The sequence below is a fragment of the Tenrec ecaudatus genome, chromosome 15, assembly GCF_050624435.1.
Source record: "Tenrec ecaudatus isolate mTenEca1 chromosome 15, mTenEca1.hap1, whole genome shotgun sequence".
Lineage (NCBI taxonomy): Eukaryota > Metazoa > Chordata > Mammalia > Afrosoricida > Tenrecidae > Tenrec > Tenrec ecaudatus.
This window is the reverse complement of record NC_134544.1, coordinates 78,195,970-78,218,487: the sequence shown is the minus strand read 5'-3', so window position 1 is coordinate 78,218,487 and position 22,518 is coordinate 78,195,970. Positions and strand designations below refer to the sequence as shown.

The 22,518-nt window shown below is 41.8% G+C and overlaps 1 pseudogene; it reads left to right on the top strand.

Moving 5' to 3' along the window:
* The first annotated feature begins 2,647 nt into the window (after positions 1-2,647).
* Positions 2,648-22,293, top strand: LOC142427529 (COMM domain-containing protein 2 pseudogene; annotated as a pseudogene).
* The last annotated feature ends 225 nt before the right edge of the window (positions 22,294-22,518 follow it).

Genomic DNA, 22,518 nt, shown 5'->3' with positions numbered 1-22,518 from the left:
ACAACACCTCATCGCCTCTTCCATATGCAGTATTTGCTGGTATTGAAAACCAAGGCAAATCAAGTTCACTTCCCCTCAAACCTTCTACAACTTACCACATCCCCTCAAGTTGAGCTTTACTATCGTTCACATTCTGGCACAACCAGACATTCTACTTTAAGACAAAACTACTCTCTTTTCCCCTCTTTTAAAACAAAACAAAAAACCTATTACCAATCATCCTGTTTTCCCCCTTGCTTTTCAACCCATGCTACGACTTTCAACTCAGTTCTTAAAATGGTTTTCGTTCAGTAGTCTAGAATATACTAAGTCATTTAGAGACTTAGGTGTCCTGGGTTTCAGAACGAAAAGTTTCTGGGGAGGCAAAGGCAAACGTTTAAAACCACAGGGTGTTGGGATGCAGGTAGTTCGGCAAGTCCTGCTCAGCTTATCTTGAACCAGATGATCTTGCAAAATTTTTGCTTACATTTACAAGCGAATATAAGCAAGTTTCTAAAAAAACATACCTCTCTTAGAACGGGGGATGGCACTTAAGCTTTTCAAAATGGAGTAACTTAAGACAACTTATTTTACTCTATCAAGCCTTAACATAAATGATGGCAGAAAATATGATTCCAAGGAAAATACAATCCAATTGGATGCAGTTGTGTTCTGTTAATTGGCAAACAAGAATAAAAGTTTGCAGGATAAAATTCTAACTACTGTGTTAGTTTGGTTTTTCTGATCTTAACTAGTGCCTGATTGAAAAGCTCTACAGATGAATAGAGCCTTTTCTTCCAAGGTTGCTTTGTTTTAAGTCTGGCATGCTGTCCTGACTGTAATCTAGGAATGCATGCAGGGCTGAGGGCCAGGACCTTGATCTAGAACCTGAATCTCTCCTTTGGACTGAGATTCCACCCAACATGGTCCCTGAGTGTTTCCTGAAAGTCATGAGATAAAGAAAGTGAAAGTTATATTAAAAGTTACTGATTTAAATTAAAATTATGAAATAAAATTATTTCGGTTAACATGGTCTACAACAGTGGTTCTCAACTTGTGAGTCACAACCCTTTTGGGGGTCGAACAACCCTTTCACAGGGATCTCATGATTCATAACAGTAGTAAAATTACAGTTATGAACTAGTAACTAAAACAAGTTGAACTGTGTTAAAGGTTTGCGGCATTAGGCAGGTTGAGAACCACTGCTCTAAGCGATGTGTAATGACAATGCAATTCTGAACAAGATTCCAGCATCCATCGTTAAGGACATGGAAATTATCAAGTTTAAAAAGAGAAATCAAATAGACCCAGGATAAGCAAGGTCACAACAAGCATTAAAGGATCCATGGGTCTTTGAATCTGCTGTAACCCCCTGCATCTGCCTGCCACTGACCTGATGGGAGACCCAGCACCATCAGGAGGACGAGAAAGGAGGCAGATATTTCTGCATCAAAGACTCTGACTCAGAAGTCTCTGGGATCCCCTGATTGCAGGGTGGTGAAGGTGGTGGCCTCATTTAAGTAACAAACTACAACAGGCATTTGCCTATGAGTGTTCCTGGCTGTGATACGAGTGAGGGACTATGAACAGTGTGCTAATGCGCAGGCACCACAGCTCCACCAGAAAGTGTCTCCAGAGCTGGTTGTTGAAACAAGTTGGGTGACAGAGATGGGAGTGATGTGACCCACAGGCATGCCTTGAATTAGTAGGCTCCATAGAGTCCAGTATTTTCAATTAGAAAATTATATGTTTGGTAAAGTGGAGGGGCAGTGAAAAAAAAGAATCCCTCTCCTAAATGGATTAAAAAAGTGACGGCAACAATGGGTTCATTCTAAATTGTGAGGATGGCACAGGAGAGTGCAGTGCTTTGTTCTGTTGTGTGCTCGGTTCCTGTCGGGTAGGGCTGACTCAATGACAGCTAACATGACAACAGCCTTAGAAGCCACGAGTATACACTAAACACAAGCGTTTTTATTTTAATAAAAAAGGGAAGAGGTTTCTTAAAAGTTAAAAAAAAAAAAACTCAGAACAGACAAAAGTGTCAACAAGATCACTGAGGAATTCCTACCCCTCATTTTTTTTTTACATTTTATTAGAGGCTCATATAACTCTTGTCACAATCCATACCTACCCCTCATTTTATCGTTCTTTTGGAGGTGAGCTGGAGGGAATTCTGTAAGGTCCACACAGCATGCCATATGGCAGAGTACTATCACGAATGTGGACTCTAGTATAAGAGAAACACACTCAATTTTGCGTGGCCTTTTGTCTTTCAAGGAAGTGAAAATCATCTAGTTCTCTACACTGAGAGCTCAGCTGGAAGATCACAGAGGATCCAACAGAGCAAGGCATTGATGACAGTTGAGTGGGTTTCAGACTACTTTGAAGGTCTATAATCGATTGAATGAAAATAAAATTTCATGAGATAGATGAAAACTAAAAATAAAATTTCATGAGAGAGGATGAATAAACACCTTTTTACTGTTCTGTTGTTTAAATTCAAGTTATTGGGTTCAAACGTAACAATAGGGGCCCCAAGGAGGCTGAAGCTAAGGCTCAGAGGAAACAAGCAAGAAATGCCAGTGCAGCAGCAAGGAGACCTGACTCCGTGTGTGTGTACAAGGTGCTCAAGTAGGTCCACCTGGACTCCAGCATCTCGTCCAGGGCCATGGGCACCGTGAACTTGCTGCTCAACAACCCACTGGAGCGCATCACCTGCCAGGCATCTCAACTGGCACATTCCAAACAGCACTCCACCATCATCACTGCCCAGCACATCCAGGGGGTCGTGCACCGACTGCTGCCTGGCCAACTGGCCAAGAATGTAGTGGCCAAAGGCCACCAGCTCCAAATAAACTGTCCTTCAGCCACATAGTACTCAAAACCCACTTCTGTTTTCATGCCACAGAAAGGTCGAAAAATTTGGCACTATCTAGTTTTGGGTTTGTTTGTTTCAGTTTGGTTGTTTGACTCTTTGGCACACAGTTTATTTAGTTAGTTTTTGTGATGGAGATCTTTTCTTTTTGAACACATTTTGGGGCACTTGATCCATACATTCCACAATTGAACAGTTCAAACAAAAATTGTACAATCATTAGAATTATTTCATACCATTGTCTTCTTTCCCACCACGATTAAATCGCCTTTCAAATGACCTGTGTAGTCACCTTCTGTTCTAGTGCTCAGTTCCCTCCTTCCCTCATTCTTTACTCCCCAAATCCCCTCCTCCTCCCCAACTCAGCAACCCCATCCCCACCCCACAGCTGACATGCCTATAAGCCCTCCCATCATTTCTTATCTGTAGGCATCCACTCCTTCGGTGCTCCACCAACTGATAAACCCAACAGAAACTAACGAAAAGAAACAGTGTGGGAAGGATAAAACCATAGTAATGTACCGACAAAAATACAACCAGTAAAAATAGGGCCACCCTCAACATCTTAAAAGCCAGGAAAGACGTCTTTGTCATAATAGATCTTGCACCTAAAACAGACTCTGGTCGGGTCCAGAGGGAGGTCACAGAAGCAAGACCCCGGGGCTCACCTCTGAGATGAAGAGGTGCCAGGAATCTCAGGGAGGAGGCGGCGCGGTGTGGAAAGGAAACAATGGGGGGGGGGTTAGGAGACCCGCAAAGCGACGAATCTGGGAACCCCGAAACCCAAAATCCCAGACTGGGATTTTCTCCTTTCTCCAACAGGGATTCCCACCATGAACCCCAAGCAACCCAAAAGCTGACAAATAGGACCGGCCTCGGGGACACCGCCCACCTCTGCCCATGAGCGGGGCGCAGGCAGCGGTTGGGGGGAGGAGACAAAGGGTCCTCGCAGACCGCTATGTGCAGCAGGGTCACCCTAAAATGGCCTACGCCCACACGCACGTCCCCGGAACCCCCTACCTGGGAGGGCTGGCAACAGGGTGCTCAGGCCGTGGGCGCTTCTCGGCACCACGTGCAGCATCCAGGTCAGCAGAATCTGCGATGTGAGCTGCAGTCCCGGCGAGGACACTGCCACTTCCGGCCCTGTCTGGGCATGACCCGGGGTGGGAGGAGCTTGCAGGGTCAGGGAGGAGTAGGGTCTCCGCCTTCACTTCCTCTCAAGGCAGCTCTTGTCCCGCCCATTTCTACCGCTGCACAAACCCCAGTGCCTGGCGAGGGATGGGCGGGGCCGGGCCGGGCGGGGCGCGGCGCAAAGGTGAGGAGGTCCAGCGCAAATGGGCTCAAGGCAGCACCCAGCGGTCGGAAACGATAGAGATCTACATTTGTTTTATGAAAAATAAAATTAACCAAATATGTAGAAATTATCAACTAATTAAATTACAACCACATGCAAGTAAAATTTTGCATAAGATAATTTAATAATGATTGCAGCAGTACATCAACAAGGAGCCTCCAGAAATGCAGTGTGGATTCACAAAAGAATGTGAAACAAGATATCATTGCTGACATCAGGTGGGTATTGACTGAAAGCTACCAGTTTTATTGTTGGGTTTTGTTGACTACGCAAAAGCATTTGACTGTGTGGGTCTCTGACAGGTATACTTATGTCACTTAAATCTGTCATAGATTTATGTCAACTTGAAGGTGTATGAAAATATAGTGGTGGAATACAACCCGTCGATCAGGTCACAGCCTGGTGATGCCTCCTGGGGGGTGTGCCCTTCTAATAATTAGAGAAACTTGGAACGTCCCTCTCTGCCACTCCATCTTCCTGCCAGATAGAACTCTGCCCCCCCCCCCACACAGGGTGGCCCCACGTGGGCTGCTCAGCCTGAGAGCTATTTGTTTGATAAAGTGCTATCATGCCTTAGATCATTCACCTTCATGTCTTTTTATTCCTATCCTTAGTAATTAACATATCTAAAGTGCACAAGTATATGTATATAGTTCAATAAATTTTAGCTCTGTATACACATAAGTTTTCTATTGTTATGAAGAGTTACAGTTTTGGAAATTCACAGGGACAGTTCAACCTTGTCTCATAGGGTCACTATGAGACAAAACTGACTTGATGACAGTAATTCTTTTTTTGTGTACACATGTATGTATCATACAGTTCAGCACACCAAGTCCCCATGCATGTTTGAGCACTCTCCACAACCCCTCCCCATATTGATTATCTTCATCTGATAATGGTGTTATTCTGGGTTGCCTAGAGAAACAAATTCAGAGACTCATGTGTATAAGAGCTTTATGCAATGGAGATCCCCTCATAGAGGGGTTTAGGAGAGGAGACGGGTTAAATAGGGTGCGAGGTAGTACCGATGAAGAACACAGCTTTCCCCCAGATCCTGGATGCTTCCTCCCCCCAACTACCATGATCCGAATTCTACCTTGCAGGGCTGGATAGGGCAGAGGTTGTACACTGGTGCATATGGGAGCTGGAGACACAGGGAATCCAGGGTGGATGATACCTTCAGGACCAAGGGTGTGAGGGGCGATGCTGGGAGAATGGAGGGTGAGTGGGTTGGAAAGGGGGAACTGATTACAAGGATCCACGTGACCTCTTCCCTGGGAGAGGGACAGCAGAGAAGGGGGCGAGGGGAGACTCCGGATAGGGCAAGATATGACAAAATAACGATGTATATATTACCAAGGGCACATGAGGGGGGGGGGAGAGGGGAGGGAGGGGAAAAAAAAGAGGACCTGATGCAATGGGCTTAAGTGGAGAGCAAATGCTTTGAGAATGATTGGGGCAGGGAATGTATGGGTGTGCTTTATACAATTGATGTATGTATATGTATGGATTGTGATAAGAGTTGTATGAGCCCCTAATAAATTGTTTAAAAAAAGAGCTTTATGTACTATACAATTTGTATATTAAGAAAACATTCCAGCCCCATGCAAATGAAGACCATAAGTCCGATATTAGCCCGTATGTCCAGTAGCAGACTGTAAATTCCTCTTTAGACTCATGCAAAGCATGGAATGACGCTGAGTGCAAGAAGATTACAGGCCAGTGGGTTGAAAGTCTCCGAGATCCATGTCAGTGGAAGCATCTCAACGCTGGCACATGGCTCCTCCAGCTCCCGGACTCTACAGTAGGTCCATATGTCCTGTCAGTAGGAAAGTCTAGCAGGAATTGGGTGTGTGCCCCACTTCCAGTGAGCTATTTATCTCTAGCTCCTCCAAATGAGGTCATCAAGCTGCGACCCTTCACTCTTTAAGAGTCTCAAGTTGACAACAGATTAGGTAACTACCACACGCATTAATCAAGCTCAAGGTGGAGTTACCTCACCTTACCACCTGTGGCAATGACAAGGTCACAGTCCATGTATGAATGATCTATACAAGCATCCCCAGCTGTCCACACCATAGTATCCCTTTTACCTTGTGAACAGAAGACAAAACAGTAACAAAGCTAGAAAAACTAACCCAGCAAGTTGAAACATGAGTGCTAGTTCTTCAAACACCTGTGAGTAGAGCTCAGGGTGAGATCAACACAAACATCTCATTCAGAAGGGGCAAGTCTGCAGGGTGCACAGGATGGTTGAAACATACGAACCAACCCAGTCGAAGTAGCAGAGGGCAAGATCGTTATTGATAGTTCACTGAACTTGGAGTTATTCCCAGAAAGCAAGTATTAACATAGATTTATTTCCTATTTATTTCTGGAGTTTTCTTAACTTTTAACCAATAAGCTTTCATTACAACTTTATTAAGACATCATGCTTCCACCAGTAGACTGTTGTTAGCTTTCATTGAACGGGTTGCGAATCATAGAGACTCTACGTACAATAGAATGAAACAGTGCCTTGTCCTGCACCATCCTCAGTCTTTACAATGTCTGATACCATTGTTATAGTCACAGGGTTCGTCCACCTTGGTGACCCTGTACTTCAACATCTATGAGGTCCTTTTCCCAAGAATAGTCCCTCCTGATATTGTGTCCAAAGTCTGTGTGAAAGAACCTTGTCTCTTAACTCCCAATGAGAATTCTGGTTGTCCTGCTTCTGCAACAAGTCTTTTTGAAGATATTATTATTATTTATTTTAAGAGGGACACCACTAACTTCCCTTTCAATCTCTCCATTCAGGAACATTATTACTTAACATGATCACTGTTTTTTATCCATCTTAACATACAGTTTGGTGGCACTTTTGAAGACATCAGAGAAGACCACATTTTATTTAGTCTGTTAATCCAAAGATGACAAATCTGGGATGATTTCCACGTTCAGCCCCTTCGAACGCCTTGTGAATAATTGCCAGCCTGCCTTTAGGAACACAAGTAAGGGATGATTCTGGTAGTATATATATTGAGCTTGTATTCAGTTAGTTTAACTAGTAAAATTCGGAATCATGAAAGTTCATCATGTGCTTCAGTATTCCCAATATTTATTCAATTCATGCTTGTCTCATTCATATGCAATCCTTTTATGAATATCCTCTGTGAGGCCTTTGTATGAATTTGTGTAAGTATGTTTTGCAGGATAGAATCAATGGATGTTGGTTTCAGCATATTGTGTTTGTTAGTCCAGGTAGATTAGAGAAACAAATTCATAGACACACATATGTGTATAAGAAAAAGCTTTATATACAAACCTAATTGGGTATTAAAGAAACATTCCAGCCCAGTCCAGATCAAGTCCATACACCCAATATTAACCCAGATGTCCAATACTAGTCCATAAATTTTTCATTACACTCATGCAGCTTAGCAATAATGCTGAATACAGGAAGATCACAAGCCAGTGGGTGGAAAGTCTTGTGGATCCAGTGGCGGTAGAAGCACCTCGGTGCTGGCAAGGGTCTCTACATGGCTCCTACATCTCCCAGGCCTCTGGCTCCATCAGCCTCTCTCCAAGGGGCTTGTCAAAAGTGAAGTCTAGCAGGAAGTGTGTGTGTTCCACCCCCAGTGAGCTATTTATCTCTTTAGTGCCTACAAATGAGGTCATGAAGCTGCGACCTGATTGACAGGCTAACCTCCACCCCTTCACTCTTAAGTCTAAAATTGACAACAGATTATGTAACTACCACATTGAGTGTGCTTTTTTGGGTTAGGTCTGTTTATTCATTTCCAACTTGTAACAACCCTGTATACAAAAGAACAAAAATAATGTACATTATTGAGCCATCTTCAATATAATTCCTAAGTTTGAGCCCATTATTGAAGCTACTGTGTCAGTTCATCTCCTCATGGGCCTTACTCTATTTGACTGTCCTCTACTTTGCCAAGGATGATACCCTTTTCCAAGTACTGGTCTCTCTTGATATCATGTTAAAAAAAATGTGAGAGGAAGTACCATCATCTTGTTTCTAAGGAATATTCTGGATGTACTATTCCAAGAAAGATTTGCTTGTTCCTTTGGCCAAACCAAAACCACTAGCATTAAGTCAGTGCTGACTCATAGCGACCGCCCTGTGCGTTTCCAGGACTGTAAAGGTTTACAGGAGTAGAAAGCCCAGTCTTTCTCCTGAAGAGCGTCTGCTGCTGGTGGTTCATCAGTTAACCTTTACTCTGCGATCCTCATGGTTGGTTCCTTTGACAGTCCATGGTAATTCCAATATTCCTCAATAGCACCACAATTCACATGCAATGATTCTTTACTATTCTTTACTCAATGCTCAACTTTCACAAGCACATGAAGCAATTGAAAATACCATCACTTGAGTTAAACTTGGTATGACGACATATGGCAGTACATTTGATTTAAGTAAAGACATGGTTACCCAATTTAGCAATATTTTTGGTCATTTGTATGTTGTCTGGCCACACTAGAACATTCCATTGTTTAAATATAGACTAATGTAGGTGTCATGAATCAGAAGAGATATGGCCCTGGTTTGTGGTGAATATTTTCATTTCTTATCTATTTACATAGCCATTTATCCTCCTTTCTGTTTGGCTGTTTGTTTCTCTCTCTATTGATGTCTCTACCTATCACTGGGAATAAAAATGTCCTCGATCTGTGGCTGCATATACCTCCCAGAACAGACTACACTCTTGTGTGGATTAAGAGAACGGGGCAGTGGATAAAGAGAAGACTTCAGAAAAACTCTGGATTATCCTAAAGGCACTGCCAGCAGCATTGAGTGGGAGGAGCACACCCAGGGTCCTCACTTCATCCTGTCCACCTTGATGAACAAATGCGCCTCCAACATGCGAATTCCTCTTTGGCAGCCAGATGAAGCCACAGCACACATATGCTTAAAAATGCGCAGTCCTCATCAGCCCGGAGAGCATTTTTTGGGTGTCATGAATCTTATCCACAAGAACATGAAGCATGTGCAGATTTTCCTCGTTCTAGTGGCAACTCTGGGTGGTGAGTGCTTCTGGGATTCCAACATCAAGTCTGTGGATGCAGCATCTGAGCACATGACTCACGGTGTTTCTCTTTATCCCCAGGTGTCCTGGCCCAGGTGCAGCTACAAGAGTCAGGCTCTGGACTGGTGAAGCCCTCACAGACCCGGTCTCTCACCTGTGCTGTCTCTGGATTCTTTTTAACTGGCTATTATGTGCACTGGATTGGCCAGGCTCCAGGAAAGGTCCTGGGGTGGGGCAGGGTATTAGCTTATGATGGGAAAACATACTATATATAATCCGTCTCTCCAGTCAAGAGTCAGCATCACCAAGAACACCTCCAAGAGCCAAGTTTATTTAAAACTGAGCTCTGTGAATCCCGAGAACACAGCCATGTATTACTGTGCTAGAGACACAGTAATGGGAAGTCAGTGTGAGCCCAGGCACAAACCTCCCTGCATCAGGCCATGGTTCCAGGCCACGCAAGAGAGGAGTCAGGGATGCTTTCCGCTCAGAAGCTGCAGTTTCCCCCACATTTTCAGCACATCTCTAGGGATTATCATGTATACACTCTGGGGAAACTTCATGCATCTGAATGTCTTCTTTTCATTGGAATGGGCTTTGTCTGTCTTTGACCATATATACAACAGAGTTCACAGTTATATGTCTTGATAAGATATGTCTGCAATTGACTGTACTAACTAGTATTTGTTGTCAAAGCCAGAGACATTCCAAAACACCAAACACCACCAGAGTCTATGCCAACTTACAGTGATGCTATTGTGAGTTTCCGAGACTATAACTGTTTACAGGAGTAAAAAGCCATGGAACGTCTGGTTGTTTTAAACTGTGTACGTGCAGATCTCAGCCCAAAGCATAACTACTTTACACAAGAGGGATCCTTAAAGAAACTTTAATGCTGGAAAAATCTCTCTTGTGAGTCCCAAATTTTCTCTAAGCAATCGGATGTATTCATTCATATATGCTCACACATGTATATTTATGCAATAATTTTAACTTACAGTGACCTGGATAATATTGTATGTGTTGATAGTCTTAGGTATGCTTGAATTGGCTTCAACTCACAGAGATCCTATGTGCAACACAATGAAATGCTGCCCGGACGTGCACTATGCGCACAATCATTCCTCTGTTTGGACTGATCACTGCAGCCATTGTGATAATCATCTCATTGATAGTCTCTCTCGTTTTCATTGACATTTTACTTCACCAAGCACAAGATCATTCTCCGGGGACTAGTTCCTCCTGATGACATGACCAAATGAGTGCAATGAAGTCTTGCTCGAATGCTTCCAAGAAATATTCAAGATGTTGGACAACAGAAAAGTGGATAAAGGGAGATGTCAGTGTAAAATATAACAAAATAATCTACAAATTATTAAGGGTTCATGACGGAGGGCGGGAGCAGGGTTGGAGGGAAAAAAATGAGGAGCTGATACCAAGGGCTCAAGTAGAAAGCAATGATCAAGACAGTGTGTTCTGTTACAAATTTCCCGTTGTTGTGTTTCCCCACATAAAACATCTCCCCTTTCCCCCGGCATTGTTATCCGACCTGAGAAGAACCTTGTGTTTTGATTTGTTGTTGTTTTGTTTTTGATGCTGTTAAATGCCAGAGTGCATTCCAATTCTACGTGAGTCAATGGACAACAGAACTAAAGAATGCCTAGTTCAGCACCACAATCACAAGGACTCTTTTTGAGCCCATCGTTACAGCCACCGTGTCAGTCCAGCTCATGATGTAGCTTCTTCTTCACTGATCCCCTACTTTATCATGGAGGAGGTCTTTCTCAAGGGACTGGGAGGGATCATGATAATGTTGCATGAAACAAAGTCTCACTCTCCTTGATTCTAAGGAACTCTCTGGCTGTATTTCACTCGAAACAGATGTTTCTTTTATTGAAAGCCTGTCCACGGTACTTTCATCATTCTTTTTAACACCATAAGTCAAAGGTCATCATTTTTATGGCCTTCCTTATTCATATAATAATATTTAAAATTTTTACTTGGCTTCTAAAAGGGACATTTAAGAAGTCCTGTAATATGAGCCTGTTGGTGCAGATATAAAAAGGGCTATGGTGGTGCTGTGGGATAAGATTTGTTTGCTCACTACAAGGTCAGGGATTCAAACCAGCCAACGGTTCCCCGAGTAAGATGACATTGTTTATTGCTGTAAATAATTACAGTCAGAGAAAGCCTAATGAGTACTTCTTAGTCCTCTAAGGTTCCTATGAGGCAGAAAAGATGAAATCACAGTGGTTTGGTTTTAGAGAAAGAGCTTGTTCGTTTCCTAGCTCAGCTGCTTGCTCTATTGGTTTTCCCTCAATGCAGAAGAATGTCTGGGGTGTTTATAGCGCTCAGACCTCAGAAAGAATGAATTAATGCATACATTAGTGGATGCATATGTTCAAACCAAACAATAATGCTGCACTGGAACTCATAATTTTCTAATTGCAAATGTGGACTCTATGGAGCCTACTAATTCAAGGTATGCCTGTGGGTCACATCACTCCCATCTCTGTCACCCAACTTGTTTCAACAACCAGCTCTGGAGACACTTTCTGGTGGAGCTGTGGTGCCTGCGCATTAGCACACTGTTCATAGTCCCTCACTCGTATCACAGCCAGGAACACTCATAGGCAAATGCCTGTTGTGGTTTGTTACTTAAATGAGGCCACCACCTTCACCACCCTGCAATCAGGGGATCCCAGAGACTTCTGAGTCAGTCTTTGATACAGAAATGTCTACCTCCTTTCTACTCCTCCTGATGTAGCTGGGTCTCCCATCAGGTCAGAGACCGGCAGATGCAGGTGGCCACAGCAGATTCAAAGACCCATGGATCCTTTAATGCTTGTTGTGACCTTGCTTATCCTGGGTCTATTTGATTTCTCTTTTTAAACTTGATAATTTCCATGTCCTTAACGATGGATGCTGGAATCTTGTTCAGAATTGCATTGTCATTACACATCGCTTAGAGCAGTGGTTCTCAACCTGCCTAATGCCGCAAACCTTTAACACAGTTCAACTTGTTTTAGTTACTAGTTCATAACTGTAATTTTACTACTGTTATGAATCATGAGATCCCTGTGAAAGGGTTGTTCGACCCCCAAAAGGGTTGTGACTCACAAGTTAAGAACCACTGTTGTAGACCACATTAACCGAAATAATTTTATTTCATAATTTTAATTTAAATCAGTAACTTTTAATATAACTTTCAATTTATCTCGTGACTTTCAGGAAACACTCAGGGATCATGTTGGGTGGAATCTCAGTCCAAAGGAGAGATTCAGGTTCTAGATCAAGGTCCTGGCCCTCAGCCTGTATGCATTCCTAGATTACAGCCAGGACAGCATGCCAGACTTAAGACAAAGCCATCTTGGGAGAAAAGGCTCCATTCATCTGTAGAGATTACAATCAGGCACTAGATAAGATCAGAAAAACCAAACAATAACATAGTAGTTAGAATTTTATCCTGTAAACTTTTATTCTTGTTTGCCAATTAACAGAACACAACTGCATCCAATTGGATTGTATTATCCTTGGAATCATATTTTCTGCCATCATTTCCACATTTCAGAATATTGGGAGGTTTAGTGCACCTTGAGGATGACTGACCAAATCTAACTCCAAGCAGCATTTATGACTGTTCTATGCAGGTTCACAGGGAATCAGAACTGACTACAGGACCCTAACAATTACAAAGGATCATCAAAACATTATTTGCTATGTTTGAGACTGTTATTGCAGTCACTGTATCAATGCACCTCCTTGAGGGCTTGAGAGAAGGAAATGTCTCCTCCATGGTCATTTCAGTCAACACATCCTATCTTCAGATTATCAGACTGTAGTCTGAGGACACTGTCACCTATGACTATGCAGGAAACAATGAAAACTCACATCCTGAAAATGCCAGACACCCAGGACAAAGTGAATGACTTTGACAATTCATTTGCTGTCCTTTTTTCCTCTTCTTTCACTTAGTGGTTAAAGCTTTGTGAAAAAAAGCTTTTATTTCCTGAAAATAGTTTCAGTTTTGGGCTGTTAAATCAGCTCCACAAAATGGGAGGAAACATTCTCTAGGACTCAAATCATACAATTATGCCATAAACAAAATCAAAGTCAATTCTAACACATAGGAACATTGTAGACTCTGGATTGTACATTTTTTTGGAGGTAGACCCTTTAATCATGCTTCCCAGATGCTGGATTTCAGGTGGTCAATGCCCTACCCACCGTGAATCCAGGGTTTCTATATGCTCATAACAATTTAACAAAACAAAACCAATCTAGAACTGTTTTGGATTCCATGGAGGTGATTCTGATTCACTGTGTCCCGTTGTGCACAGAGTAGAATTGCATTCCCATTTGAAAGGCTAAGACCTTTGAGAACGAACTCACTATACCTTTTGATAGCCGGGCACCATAAGCTTTGTTCACATTTGCTTATGCACCTGCTTTGTCTTCAGCTATTGTGTCAGGAAGGCGAGCATCATGGAATGCCAGTTTAATAGAAGAAAGTATTCTTTCATTGAGGGAGTGCTTGAGTGGAGGCCCAATGTCTATCTGGTACCTTAATACTAAACCTATCCATATATGTACACAGATCTATCTCCACATACTCATACATATATTTACATACATACATGCCTTTATTTAGACCTCTCCATATGCCATTTACCTCCTAGCTCCTTCCTCTATTTCCTTTTGCTTTCCTCTTATTCAACGATCATATTCAGCCTTCATTTTGGTTTCAGTAATTCTTCTCTGTTACAGTACCCTTGGTCATGCCCTACCAGGCCTCCTACACCCTCTTCACCACCGATTTGGATCACTTGTTCCCTTCTCCCTGAGTTTGTTAACACCACTTTCTTTCCCCTAACCTCCCCCTCTCCCATGTCCCCCTGGAACTGTCAGTCCCATTTGCTCCTCCAAATCAAAAAAATCTTGTCATTGTGAATGAGGGGGAGTGCAGAATGGGGACCCATAGCCCACTTGTAGGCAATTGGACATCCATCCCCTTAGAGAAGGGTCGCGGGGAGATCAGCCAGTCATGGTGCAGTGTAGTAAAAATGAAACATACAACTTTCCTCTAGTTCCTAAATGCTTCCTCCCCACCCACTATCATGACCACTATTCTACCTTACAAATCTGGCTAGACCAAAAGATATACACTGATACAGGTAGGAACTCGAAACACAGGGAATCCAGGGTGGAAGATTCCTTCAGGACCAGTGGTAAGAGCGGCAATACCAGGAGGGTGGAGGGTGGCAGGGGTGAGGGTGGGAATGGGGATCGATTACAAGGATCTACATATAACCTCCTCCCTGGGGTAGGGACAACAGAAAAGTGGGTGGAGACATCGGACTGTGTAATAAATGACAAAATAATAATTTATAAATTGTCAAGGGTTCATGAGGAAGGGGGAGTCCAGAGTGAGGGGTAAAATGAGGAACTGATGCCAGGGGCTTAAGTGAAGAGCAAATGCTTTGAGAATGATGAGGGAAATGAATGTACAAATGTGCTTTACATAATTGATGTAAAGAACTTCTCTTAAGCTTGACTCATGCCCCATTTTAGAATTTTTAAAATGCTGTTCTGGCCTCTTTCATCACTAAAGTATGTAACCTCTTTGTCTACCACACCCAGTTTTGCGCCATCGCAATGTTTTATTATTCAAATGTCAATATCCTCCTGTTCTCAGAATGTGCACATTTTCCATACCCCATTCCACCCTGCCTCACAAAGTTAAAAAGATTACGCTTATCTTAGCTTCTGTAAACTGCTTGCTGAAAGGAATGTGGAATCCCCCAACCTTCCCTACATACACACTGAAAGCTTTATAATAGCTTCAACCACTCCTAATTGCCAAACCAACAGCGGTTTTTGCCCTTATAAACTCACCTGAATATAATTTTCAGCTTTGAGTAATTTAGCCAAGATTTGAATCCTCCCAAAGGCCACCAGCTATAATAAAGACTCCCAATTTGGACATAAATAAAAATTGCATTACTAATGCACATTAGAAGACTACATGAGAAAAGTAAAATGAGAGCCCGTGGACAGGGAAATTTTTTTTTTAATCAATGGCACATCAGCCAAAGGGACAATTACAAATACATACAGAACTCTATATCTCAATAAGAAAATAACAAGAAACCAAATTAAAAAATGGGGAAAAGATATGAAAAAAATTGAAGTACAAATGATTAATAATGATAAGCAAATGAAGTTCACATGATTAACTTCACCAAAAATGAAATACAGATGGTTAACAAACATATAAAAAATGCTCATGCTCACTAGCCTTCAGATGCAAATTCAAACCACAATGAGATAGTACTTAACCCCTGCAATGCAAGCCCAAAACAAAGAAGCAAAACAACAAATGCTGGAGAGGATATGGAGGGATTGGGATTCATATATACTGGCGGTGGACTTAGAGATACATACAGCCACTGTGGAAATCAATGTGGCACTACTTAAAATAACCAAAGCTTGAAGTCCCATTTGATCCAACAATACCACAATTAGACACCATGGAATTCATACACAAAGCAATATATTTTTAAAAACAACATACTAAAACAGAGGTAAAGCTCAGTTGAAAATAAGAGGAATGTTTAAAACTGCAAGATTTAAAATGGGTGAAAAAGGTTCTCAAAAGATAAAGGGTCATATTTTAACTTAACTGCATCTGAATAATCCACCTTCCAAAGAATTCTGCATGGGAGCAAGGCCATTCACATTCCTGTTCTATGGTCACAGTATATCTCCAGTTAATGTAGTTAATATGGATCAAAGGAATGATCAAATGTAAAATGAAATATTGGTCTTGGTATCAAGGTACATATGCACACAGGATGAGTCTATCAGGCTTTCCCAGTAGCTGTATTCATGATTTCCTGCAGGATTTACATTGCAGTCATACACTGTGACAGACATTTTGTTCAGCCCTTCTGTCCAATCACTGCGTCAGTTTATCCTATGAGCTTTGGGGAACATCAAAGAAAATATAATTGGATACTGCAGTAACTGCCAATCACTAAATGCATACGCACTGCCACATACCCTGTATTCATATGGTTTCTCTGCTGTACAAATCCTCTATTGTCACATGACTCCTTTCGGGCTAAAGGCCAGCCAATCAGAACTACATTCGTTAACATCCCAATGTAGTCTAGTGACACACGGAGAGAAACCAAAGAGGGTATTTGCAAAGTCACTATATTGCCAGAGCTTTCCTTCTTATTGAGATCACTGGTATGAGATGTCACATGACTTCCTGTAGTTTCCTATCTTGAGTGAATTTTGTATGTTTTCAGTTTTGTGTGTTTCTGTGAAGAAAACTTAGAAGCACAGGTAAAAGTTTTACCCACATTCAATGCAGTTTCATGGTAACTATCCTACCTGAAATCATTGATGAGACATAAGTGTTTAAATTTTTTTAATGTTTTTTTTATGATTTAAAACTTAACAGAGTAAATTGGTTTTCTATTCAACAGTTCATACATTGATTGCAGTCCCCAAGATACACCAGCTTTCTTCCCACTTCTGCCCACTCCCTGTGTTTTTATACTATTCATCCTTCTGTCATGTTTCTTCTAGCTTTTATAAGTTTTTAGCCATAAGCAAATGCTGTTCCTTTGATTTTGTATGGTTGATTTTCCAGGGAGTGTATGTTATTCTTCCCCTCCAAGTCTATATATAGTTGGGCTGAAAGCTGAGTCAGAGGAGTGAGTACAGGTCCAACAGTGAAACATCGCTAAAGGCCACAATCTGTAGATTCCAAGTTTCCAGCAGACCAGTAAGCCTGATCTATTTTATGGTTTTGGTTTGTTCCACTTTCTTCCCCACTCGACACAGGACTCTCTTTTGTGACCCTTTTCAGAGTAATTAGCACTGGAAGCCGAGCACCATCTAGTTCTTCTGGTCTCACGGTTGTGGAGTCTGAGGTTCACTGTGTTCCATTCATCCTTTGGAATAATTGTCCCCATACATCTTCTATTCTATTTATTCTTATTTTATGGTACTTCTGTGCTGTCTCTGGTGGCTAACAAAGAGCATGCAGGTAGGGCAGGTACAAGTGTCATCTGGGTGGGCACTCTACTGCGTGATATAGCTGTGGATCCAGAAACACTAGGTTCTGTTCTCTTTCGGGTACTGAAAACTGGAAGAGCAATGAGGTACCTATGCACTCTGTGGAAGTCTGGAGGGTCTTCTCCCCACAAGGGTGGTCATGCCAATAGAGGGACAGCAATGCAGAACATGGATCCCCATATGGTCACAATTGTCTGTTCCCACGCTTGCCCAGGCCAAACTCTAGCACCTCATCCTCTCTTTTGAAAGCTTTGTTACACTAACTCCAATGAAAGGTTTTCTTCTTGGAAACTGTCTAATGTTTAAGGAAACCTGACTTCCACATATAAGATTTTTTACATTTAACTCATGCAAAGAGCTTCTTTTCTTTGTGAAATCTCTGGTGTACTGTAAGGCATCACGTCTGGCTGAAAGCTTTACCACACTCAACACCTATTAAGGTTTTTCTCCACAAAGAATTCATAGATGAGTTATGAGATGTGCTTTCTGAATGAAGCCTTTGACACATTCACTACAAACAGGGTTTCTCTCTCTGCATGGTGAGTTTTCTGATGAACGATGAGCTTATTCTTCCTGAAAAAGGCTTCCCACATTCACCACATACATGGGGTTTAGCTTCTGTGTGAAGTTTCTGATATGCTATAAGCTATGTTTTCTGGCTGAAAGCTTTACCACACTCACCACATACATAGCGGTTTTCTCCTGTGTATTTGTAGCTGAGTTTTGAGATTTCCTTCCTGAATGAAGCTTTTGCCACATTCACTACACACATGGGGTTTCTCTCCAGTATGAGTTCCCTGATGAACACTGAGGTCCTTCTATCTGATAAAACCTTTTCCACATTCACCACATATGTACAGTTTCTATCGAGTATGAGTCTGCTGGTGAACAGTGAGAGAAATCATCCAGGTAAAAGCCTTTCCACATTCACCACACACATAGGGTTTCTCTAGTATGAGTTCACTGATGAACCGTGAGAGCAGTCTTCCTGATATAGCCTTTGCAATAGTCACCACATACATAGGGGTTCTCTTCAGTATGAAATCGTAGATGAGTTTTGAGGTGTGTTTTCCGGTTGAAACCTTTGCCACATTCACCACACACATAGGGTTTCTCTCCAGTATGAATTCGCTGATGAACAGTGAGAGAAGTCATCCAGGTAAAGGCTTTTCCACATTCACCACATATATGGGGTTTCTCTCTTGTATGAGTTAGTAGATGAGTTTTGAGATATGTTTTCCGAGTGAAGCCTTTTCCACATTCATCACACACATGGGGTTTCTCTCCAGTATGAGTTACTTGATGAGTTTTGAGCTGTTTTTTGAGAATGAAGCCTTTTCCACATTCATCACATACATGGGGTTTCTCGCCAGTGTGAATTCGTAGATGAGTTTTGAGATGTGTTTTCCAGTTGAAACCTTTGCCACATTCACCACATACATGGGGTTTCTCTCCAGTATGAGTTCACTGATGAACAGTGAGGTTTTTCTTCCCGATAAAAGCTTTTCCACATTCACCACATACATGGGGTTTCTCTCCTGTATGAGTTAGTAGATGAGTTTTGAGATTTGTTTTCCGAATGAAGCCTTTTCCACATTCACCACATACATGGGGTTTCCGCCCAGTATGAGTTCGCTGATGAACAGTGAGAGAAGTCTTCTTGATAAAGCCTTTTCCACATTCACCACACACATGGGGTTTCTCTCCAGTATGAGTTCGCTGATGAACAGTGACCTCAATCTTCTTGAATGTTTGCCCACACTGAGTACATTCATAGGTCTTACCTAGTGTATCAGTGATCCGGTGCTCATAGAACACAGACTCCTCGATGAAGGTTGTCCCACATTTATCACCTGTGTGCGGTTTCTCAATTTCATCAGATTTCTGATGCTGATGGCATTGTGACTTCATGAGCCTAGATTGTTCACACTCAGGGAATTCCTTTTCAGTACAACATTGCTCTTGTTCAACATGGAGAAAAGTTTCCTCATCTTCACTGAGCACAACTGACTTCTGTATTTTATTGCTTCTATTCTGATTTAATTCCAGGATGATTAAATATGATTTTACGATTTTTTCATGTAAGCCAAACATCTCATCATTTTCCTTTGGAGGAAAATTATTTTTGTGCTGAGAAACAATACTTTCCAATGCATTAAATTTATAACACCGTTCTGTTCTGTCTATGCAACTTTCATATTGCGAGTGCTCAAGCAAATGATCATCATCTTTGTGGATTTCTGTAAAGCAAAAGAACATTGACTCTTTTCACCATCTTGATTGACAACAGATCTCTTAAAATATGCATTGATACAAAGTAGATCTTTAGTGACAACCCTTTTATATGAATAAAACACTATGCTTAATGTTTATTGCCCATTGGAGGTAACACAACAGTGCAAACAATCTAAATAGTTAACTTATTGTAGAAATCAGGTTGGCTATGAAAGTGATGAATGGACACAGATTTGGTATTTGCCTAAGAAGGAAGAAATTGAGACCAATAGACCACAGATGTGATAAGGCTTGTCAATTATTCAACTAAATAGACTGATACTGGCTCTTTTTAATTAGATAATCAAGTGGTTTATAAAGCTGAGATTGACAAATTAAAGAAGACTAAAATCATATTCATCATCAAAAAGTATATGGGAAGATCTTCCCTTAAGTGTAATTCTGTCAGCAGATGGTTAATATTAATATGCCTGCAAGTAAGACCAGTTACCAAAAGTGTTATTTAGATTTGTGCACCAACTGTTTAGCAAACAAAGTGTGGGGTCCAGTCCCAGAGTCAAAAGGCTCGTAGGAATAGCATGTGCAAGTAAGAAAGATAAAGCAGACAGCAAAAACGGGGTAGAGTGGCTTCATCTCCGATGCTGTAATAAGATAGTGAGGTCATTTACCAGTGAGTTTATATTGCAGCGAGGTGTGCGAGCCTCCAGAAAGCATGGACAACAGAACAGACAGATGTGAATGTGGGAATATGTTGAACTCTTTTAGAACACTTCATGATAAGTATCAGGCTGTGGGAAACAAGATCAAGAAGAGATTGGAGGCAGACCAATTCTTTATTCTCAGAATTAAAGATAGAATTAAAGATTGCAAGGCCAGGTATCTGGTTGGAGGGAAGCATTCACATTTGTAAGTTGGAGAAGAGCCCCAATTACATTCTCCTAATTAAAAATCATCCCCACAATATCCTTTCATTACAGTGCTACCTTAATGATGCCTCATATAAGCACATGACTATTACCATCTGCGAGCAGCTTTATCTATAAGAGCAGATATGTTGTTATTGTTCTCCCTGCTCAGTGGATAGTTACTTCCCTCACTTGCCCTCAGCCTCAGCACTGGTCTTTAGTTGCTCACCCAATCACTTCAGGGACCTTCAGGGTAAAGCCACTGCCTACCTTGTTAAGTAGGTAGGCATCACTGTGAGTAAGGAGTGGGGGCGGGGCTGCATGCCCTGACACTATAAAAATTGGTGAAAGAATACAAAGCCTTTTTATGTCTGCCCTTCAATTATACAACCATCCCTTAAGACCCATCCAGAGGGAATTTAAGAGACAAAGTGATAGTTGATTGCTTGAGTGATAGCAACAAAGGGAACCTGATTGCTTTTAAAGCTAGGCATCTTTTAGCTGAGTAGCAAGAAGTCAGGTCCCTGTAGGAGCTATATTCTAACATCTTACTGGAGAGCAGTTGTGGAGACCACTCTATCTGGAGATTGTGCATTTCAGCTCTAGCTTTATCCTTGGGGCTTGGAGGTTTTCTTCTAACACTAGTACTGGTCTCCCAAGCCATGAAGTCAGGAGTATAGAGGTAAGGTTGCTTACACTTTCATCCAGGTTCTGTTTTCCACGATAACGAAATTGAGGGTGGGAGAGGGAGGGAATACGGGCAGGTGATATCAAGGAATTCAAGAAGAAAATATTTTGAAACCATGGTAGTATCAATACAATTAACTAAATAAATATATATACACTAGAAAATTTTGCATACCTTTTGCAGCCTGACATTGATCAACCATACATACAATCATGTACACAGATGAATGTAAAATTTGGGAACAATATAAGTAATTGGAAAATGCAGCCTTAGTGACAGAAATGACACACAAGTTTACCGATAAAATTTTGAGACTAATGATGAATTCAAAGCAAATTTTTATTAAACAAAAGAAATGGAAACTATACATATGGATGAACAAACAAAAATCAAATCCACCATATCCATAGAAAGAAATGGTGGAGAAGCTCATTAGTCAAAACACACCCAAGGGTTAACTGTGGAACAGATCATCAATTGCTCAAATCCAAGTAGAAGTTAGGAAAAGTAGCTAGATCACAGAGCTGAGAGACTATGTAAAGAATAAACTTGAGGAATAAAAGACTGCTGACAGATCCAGCGCGCTGGCTTCCCTCACAGTGGTCACCGAGTTCGGGCGCATCGCGGTGGAATTCCTGCGGTGAGGGTCAAACCCCAAGATCGACGAAGGCGCCGCGAGGAAACTCAACGTGAGTAGGGACACCTTCCAGCATATTGTGGAAGGGTTAACATATCTCCTCAATGAGAGCTCGAAGCTCATGACTTCCGAACTGGATTTCCAGGACTCTGTGTTTGTTCTGGGATTCTCTGAAGAACTGAACAGATTGTTGCTTCAGCTTTACCTGGACAACCGAAAGGAGATCTGAACGATTCTGAGCGAATTGGCACCAAGGCTCCCCAGTTACCACAGCCTTGAATGGAGATTAGATGCACAGCTCGCAAGCAGAAGTCTCAGGCAACAGATTAAGTCATCAGTGACGATAAAGCTACACCTCATCAGAATAGAGATCACACCACCAGAGTTCTGCAGACTGTACCAAGTGACCCTGTTCCATTTGGTGCAGCAGCTGGAACAAGCACTGGGAGAGATGAAAACAAAGCACTGTCGGAGGGTTGTCCGAAACATCAAGTAGCACCATCAAGCTGAAGACACGGATCCCTCTGCATCGTCGGGGAATTGGGGATGACAGTAATTACTCTCCAGATTTTTTTTTAATTGTTGATGGTAATACATATCGATTAGATGAGATTTCTTTCTGTGCCAAGATACTGAGGACGTGGTAATGAACTAAAGTTCCTTTCCTGGTGCAAATTGTGTAAGATCCTTGAACAATTAAACTCTGTTTTGTATTTTAAAT